Source organism: Leptonotus elevatus, chromosome 1 (assembly GCF_054856555.1).
Source record: "Leptonotus elevatus isolate MCC_2025b chromosome 1, RoL_Lele_1.0, whole genome shotgun sequence".
Lineage (NCBI taxonomy): Eukaryota > Metazoa > Chordata > Actinopteri > Syngnathiformes > Syngnathidae > Leptonotus > Leptonotus elevatus.
Window position 1 is genome coordinate 25,201,417 of NC_141239.1, and position 7,708 is coordinate 25,209,124.

The following is a 7,708-nucleotide window of genomic DNA, read 5'->3' on the forward strand; positions in this document are numbered from 1 at the left end:
TTTCCAGTGTAAATTATATTTGATTGACAGTTAACACTTGAGTGGGGTGCGGTTTCAGTGAACACGCCTACTATGACTAGTACTACTATGATTTTTTGGGGGGTACTTGTCGATTTCTATTTATTTATTTATAGTCATTCAAATTTGGGAGTGTTTGTAACAACACCCTTCTCTGTGGTGTTACCACAAATGTATTTTCACTTAAAGAGTGAGGTTAAACCTCCTAAATTGGACACTTTGGAGACGGAGTTGTATTTCAGTAATACTATAGGGTAGTGCCATTTAGAATTTTTTTGTTGTCATTTTTCCGAGCCAATGCTTGGGGATGAGAGTAAGTAAGAAGGAGCAACGTTGTGGTGTTTTATTTAAATGCAATGTGTGCAATATTTATAACAATTGTATGCAATGTTTAGTGCTGTCAAAGTTAAAGCGTTAACTAATTAATTAACCACAAAAAATTAATCATGTATTAACGCAGGTTAAAAACACTATTCATTTTGACCGCAGATGATCGTTTAGCGGACAGCGGATGGTTACGTTAAAGGTAGTACAGGTTGTGTTTGAGTAATAAAACATAACTACATGCATTTAATAATGTTTATTTATGACATTCAGAATATTTGCCAAAATATAGAGGCCATTTTAAATTATGCAAGTAATTAACTGATTAGAAAAAGAAGAGGATGAGAGAATGCAGTGGATCAAATTTTTTTGAAAACGTCCTCATAACATTAAATGTCGAAATAATTAACACAACAGGTGCTTTTCAAATTTGGCGGACAAAAAAATGTTGATAAAAAAGCCTTTTTAATTAAGCGATTAATCGTGATTAATCTGATAAAAAAATATAATTGCTTGACAGCTCTAGTAACGTTTGATGTTTGTTGGCTGGCTAAACAATGAAATACAAATGTAAGTATCTGGAGTGGTGGCGGGTCCATTGTACGATTCTTTTTCAGCTTCATTGTTGTCGCCTAGCTCCTTATTTTTCATCTTGCACTCATGTCCATGCCACAACACAAGGACTATTACTTTGAGAAGTGAGACATGCTATTCCCATGACTTTTATAATGATGCTATTCTTTTCTGGTGACCGGCCGGTCCTCGCGGGGACTCTTGAGAAGCCGTATTGACAGTGATTGTCAGTTACAGTTTACTTGAAAGACTGATGTCTGAGACGCGGGCCCGGCCATTGCTCGGCTCCCCTCCAGCAGTTACCGTCATTTGATTTGGACCCCAGATAATAAACACAGTCTTATCTCGGTCTCAAAATGTGAACCTGAATGGCTTGGGCGCCGTGGGAATACAGAGAAAAGAAGGATAGAGACAAATTGGACCGCACATGTCAGCAAAGACTGATTCGCCAGGCCCTGCAATTGGATTAAACTTTTCAACGGTCTGACTAGACATTGACGTCCTGGCCTCCAGCGGCACACCATGGAGTCTATTTGCTGTGGCTGACCAGAATGCGGCATTGATCTTTCTGAGCTCCTCTCGGCGGAGGTCCGACTACCGGTATTTGCCTCATTTGTCTTTCATATTTTATCTAATGCACAACATGGACATACACATGCCTCCTGTTGTGCATTATTAACAATTACAGTGCAGCCGCTAAAGCTGAAGGTCCAACTTCAATGAACTTTTCAGCTTTTTATTGGGATGAAAACGTGCAAAGACTGGGAGCTATTTAATACTCAGTTGTGGAGCTACAGCGTTACACTGCTTTTCACCATTTCAGTGTGCTTTTTTCGCTCTTTTTGTTGTTGTTGGTGCCTTAAAAACGTAACCGATGACACACTTAGGAATCTGATAGGAGTGACACCTCCCACACTATGCCTTCTTTGGCTTTAACGGTTATTGGCACAGTAGCTGTATATTTTTAGCTAGTGGTGTGGAGGCTGGAGGCCGTCACGCGACGTCTGATTCAATTTTTTTGGTTCCAAATATTTACGGCTTACCCACAATTCCCGATTTCGTACCCAAATTTTTCCCATGCATTTCCAATGGCATATTCCACATTTCACATTTACTTACATATTTTTCATCTGATTCACTTCATTCCAACTTCAATATATACCACCAATTCACGCCATGAGCTCTTCCATCTTTTTCAGTTTCAAATTTCACGCCTTACCCACAGTTCCCTATTTTGTACTATTCCACATTCTTACATTCTTAACTCTTTGACCGTTTAACAACGTTTAGTAAAATCCAAATGAGTGCCGCCAAAAACGTTAAAAGACGTTAACTATGTTTTTTAATGGAAACGGGTGGAGGAAAGCCTTGGCCAGCTGTGCTGAAAGTATCAAGCAGATCGAGTTTGTATAATGACTATTTATGGGCACTAGATGGCAGCGATGACTCTCTTTGGACAAGATCGGGTAGGAGTCAGTAGTAGAAGACGTGAGGCGGAGCTAGAGTGTTGAGGGGAGAATGGCGACCGGTTGCAAGCAGCTCACGCTTGAGCATTTTTTTCAAAGACGAAAATCATCGACCAATGCTAAAGAGCACATTGATGGTGATGGTGACTCCGAGGTTGACGCCGAAGTTGGAAGCGCTGACGCGGCGGCTTTGATCACGTCGTAAAGCCTCACCGGCTCGCGATGCTAACGGCGGAAAACGCGGTGCACAACCAAGCACTTCTGCACAGGCGGACGTTCAATTGGACGATGAAGAGTACCCAGAGTCCAATGCATATTCATCGGAGGAGTGGGTACAGTCTGATCACGGAGAAGACACTGGTTCTGGACTACGATGCCACCATGAATGGAGTGGATAAGATGGATCAGAACATCTCTTACCACCCGGTATAGGAACCGAAGGACATGAGGAAGCCAGACGTAACACCAGGTCACCGTATCATGATCCTGAGAGTAGACTTGATGGCAACATGGCCAAACACACACTGCAGTATATACCTACTACTCCCTGGGAAAAAAGGCCGGCAAGAAGGTGCACGCGAAGGGGCAATCGCAGTGAAACTAATCTGTGGTGCAAATCCTGCTGCGTCCCCTTGCACGCAGGGGAGTTTTACACAATATACCTCACAAAAAGAAAAACTGTGTAGTTGAAACATCCACACAATTGTAAATAGTACCACAGTTGCACACATTTGTAAATAGTTTGCCAAATTGTTTTGTCAAATTGTTACACTGTTGAATGTAAATAAACGTATTTTGCTATCAAAAAACAAGTTTTTATTGTTGGTGGTAGTGTTTTACAGAAGTAAAGCACTGTTTAGGTGTTTGTGGCATCATTCATGGGAAAAAAAAGGTGTCAAATTCACTAAAGTGCATGAAATAATATCGTTTCACAAAAAGCTTGATTTCTACGTATTTTGGTCCAAAACAGAGCATTGGGGGGGGAAACTAACCTATTTTCTATTGTTTCTATTACAGAAAAACGGAATAAGGTAGAAACTAACTTTTTTTTCTGATGAAAGATGAGAGTAGTATCTGTGTTTCCATAGTCCAAAGACAAAATTTTCTGTGGACCTTGAAAGATCAGTCAAAATGCTCTAAATCAGCTGGCACCCACATGTTCTCTTTTCTGAAAATGCTTGGCAGTCAGAGATAATAGGAGATTCAAAATTTCACATTTACTTCCACATTTTTCATCCCATTCACTTCATTCTAACTTCAATATATTCCACCAATTCACGCCATGAGCTTTTTCAGTTCCAAATTTCACGCCTTACCCACAATTCCCTATTTTGTACCCTACTGTTTCACATTCATTCTTAATGGGAGATTCTACATTTCACATTTACCTCCACATTTTCAATTTCATTAACTTTATTCCAACTCCAATATATTCCACCAATTCACGCCATGAGCTCTTCCATTTCTTTCAGTTCCATAATTCATGCCTTACCCACAATTCCCCATTTTGTACCCTACCATTTCCTATTCATTACCAATGATTCAACATTACCATCTACTTTCACATTTTTCATCCGATTCACTTCATTCCAACTTCAATACATTCCACCAATTCACGCCATCAGCGGTTCCATCTTCTTCAGTTCCAAAATTCACCTCTTACCCATAAATCCCCGTTTTGTACCCTACTTTTCACCACTCATTCTTAATGGGGGATTCTACATTTCCCATTTACTTTCACATTTTTCATCCGCTTCACTTTGTTCCAACTTCAATATATTCCACCAATTCACTGCTTCTAGATTTCTGGAAGAATTCAAACCTTTCTAATTTATGCATGTTCAGCTCATTCTAGGTCATTGTACATTATTCCAGGTCATTCAATATCATTCGACATTCAATATCATTCCAAATCATTCCACAGGTTTCTATTCAGCCTTACAGCCTTCACACGCAATTTCTCCAGAAATGGCATTTTAGCTATGCTATACACTCGGAAAATGCATCTTCCCTTGTATATATTTCGCAGACTTGGCCACTTTAGAGTGCCTCATTGTCATCCGTGAGTGCGTGCACGCCATGCAGAGAAACATAATTGTTTTACTGTTGACAATGAGTAATTTTATTTTTTTTGCCTCATTTCCACCCTTCAGAATGTCATAATTTGAGGTGCATCGGTGTCCATGGGTTGGCTGTCTAGACCTGCCCTGTGATTGGCTGATGATGACTAATAAGGATGAACCCTGTAGAAAATGGATGAATGGTGCATGGCCCATTTACAATGACAATACAATACCTATGACTTATTTTTGGTCATATGCAAACTTTCTCCATGTGCACTTTATCTCCTATGGGTGAGTTGTGCATTTCAGCTTCATTGGATCATTGCTATGGCAGAGGAGAAATAATTACAATCATAATGCAGGGAATCTAGTGTATGTCATGCAGAGCGTACCCGAGTTGATAAAGTCAGCGCAGCCTACTAAGTAGCACGCCAACTAAAGCTTGGAGGACGAACTGAGCCTCTCCTTTCCGACGTGTGCCCCGCATTGCAGAACGTTATTAAAAGGAGAGAAATTGCATTCATAAATTTGATGTTTTGGTCGTGACAGGAGGCCACAGAAGATCTTTTTTTTTTTTGCCCGGGAGATGAGACGCTTGTGTTACTCGCCTTCTTCTTCAAATTATTGTCAAAGTGGCGGAGGTAATTTGCAGTCACACAACAAGAAACGTTCAATCAAGGTGGGAGAAAGCATGGAGAGCATACAGACAGATGCAAACTAACTTTATTTTAATGGCAGGAGACATTTTTTAACAAAATAGCCAATATGCATTGATCAAACAAATGGTAACTTATTTCTCACACAAACCAAACATGTTGGATGTAAAGATAACGGAAAACTCTACATTGTCCATAGGTGTGAATGTAAGTTTGAATGTTTTTTGTTTTTTTTTAAATGTAAACAATTGTGCTTTATTTATTTAGTTATTTATTTAACAGTTTTGATGACATTTTAGTTGATGGTAGACCTCCATTTTGGAACGTGAGGGACTTGGTTGTTGCTAATAAGTGCGCCTTGAATATGTAATGTCCAATTTAAACTGAACATTTTAAGCAGGCCAAATTATTGATTATCATCAATCTTGAAGAAGTTTTGCTTGGAAAATCGAGTAAATTCGCTTTTGCCTCTGCAAACAATGTCGGCTCGTCTCGGTCACATGAAAAGTAGTAAAAAAGTAAGCCCACAAACTAGCAAAAATAAGTAACAAACATCTTTGGAGAGCTTCTTAAAAAAGGGGTAATGGCCAAATAACGACACAGAAAAAAAGAAGAGCCTACAACTTCCAAGAAAAAGAAGCTGCATTTAAGAGACAATCACTTAAAATAACTTGAAATATGTGTAATATGCGGTCACAGGCTCACAGATGAGGCAATGAAGCTTTCAAAATTGCTTTGGCACATGGACACCAAACACCCAACATTAAAAGACGACAAGACTTTGGAGTTCGTTTTAAAGGTAACACAGCGTACAAGAAGGACAGATGCAATTACTGATGGCCTCCACATCAATAAATGCGAGTACACTTGACAGTATTGGTAGCAAAATACACAAAATTACAGAACTGGCTACATGTCACATTCGTATGAACATGATCTATCTGATTTTTTTTTTTTTTTTTTTTGCACATCAGTATGAACAGTTCAATTCAGATTTTTTTTTTCCAAAAGTGATCCAGGTGTGTTTTGAATGTGAATATAATTCATATACGGTATGTATCCAGTCTGGACGCTAAGGTCGCCCTTGTCTGACCTACACGTCACAATTGTTCAACAAAACAAGCGGCGTGGAAAGAAATGGCAGACAAAGGACTCAAAAACAGTCAGTGGCTATAAGAGGTATGCTTTAGAACTGATAAATATATCATTTATTATATTCATATGGTAGTAGTACAGTTGTAGATAGCTGCAGCACATTTGCGACCCTCGTGAGGAGAAGCAGTTTGGAAAACGGATGGATGGACGGAATGAATCTATCGTGTGACTGGTCAGTTTAAGTCATTCGCCACATGATATTATGTTTTTAAATATGCGTGCCACTTTACAGACACATTCCTATCGCATTTGTTTTTGTATTGTGAATGACAAATTTAGTAAAAAAAACAAACAAAAAAACGTTTGAATTGGTCATCATGCCCTGCATTGTAAACGTTGCCACAAGCAACACACATTGGGTGTCACTAATACAGTTGTGCTTGAAAGTTTACACACCCTTGGGTTATGTAAACGTACTCAAGTAAGGTGTGGATACCTAAAAATCTTATACTTACGTAGAGTAGCAAAGTATACACTTTCTTGCTTCACAGCACTGCTTCATCATAAACCCGTGTCTATGAGAGGTACGATGATGCTTGTGGCTAAAAGAGATCTTGTACCGATTGGTCTGTTCAAATGTTCCGTCATTGAAGCGAGACGATTGGGAGCTGAAAAGGCAACCTTACCCCACATAGCCTTGTCCATTTGTGTCGGACATCCTTCAAAATCGATAGCGTGCAGAAAGAGCCTTTGCTTTGGCATGTGTTGGCTTCATCCCTCAGCCCTTTTTGCCCTGAGCATACAATGACAAATGCATTTTGCTTTTCCCCCTAAGCCGCACAAGCGTGACAAGGAACATGTTCAATCATCCCCAAGCAAGCTGGAGGAGGGAAATGCGTGATTGCGAGACAAGATGGCCACTGTCAGGCTGGAAAGAAGCGGAGTGAGGCGCGACAAGCTCATTAAAAAAAGCCACACAGTGACTCTTGCCGAGACTTGACCTGAGGACACGTGAAGAGCAGGCCTGCAGCAATAGACTATATTTCATTGAATTAAACACCCCCGCCTGGAAATTAAACCACATGGGCCGGTGGCTAAGAACAGAATGTGACCAGAAGCAAAGCAAGCAAAAAAATCATCCAAAGTCGAACCATTGCCTGGTGCTGATTTTTGACTTTCAAGTTGCTCCAAGTTAACTGTAGGGAATCATGTATATTGAACTCTGTGGCCATCTTAAAGCCTTTAACAGTTCAGTACAGCCATTGTTTAAAGACACATTGTTATACAACTATAAAGAAAAGTTTACCCCTGTGTAGTAACACTAGAATGTAATACAACCTGAAGATGACGAGAAGAAAATGGAGATGGAACAGGAAGGTGTTTGGACTCTATTAACACATTCGCTGCTGTGTTCATTTATATCCATCAATTGGAATCCCTCCTTCGACATGAATGAAGACAACATTTTTATCTGTGGCCATGATTGGTCAAAACAAATGTGTGCAATGCCGCA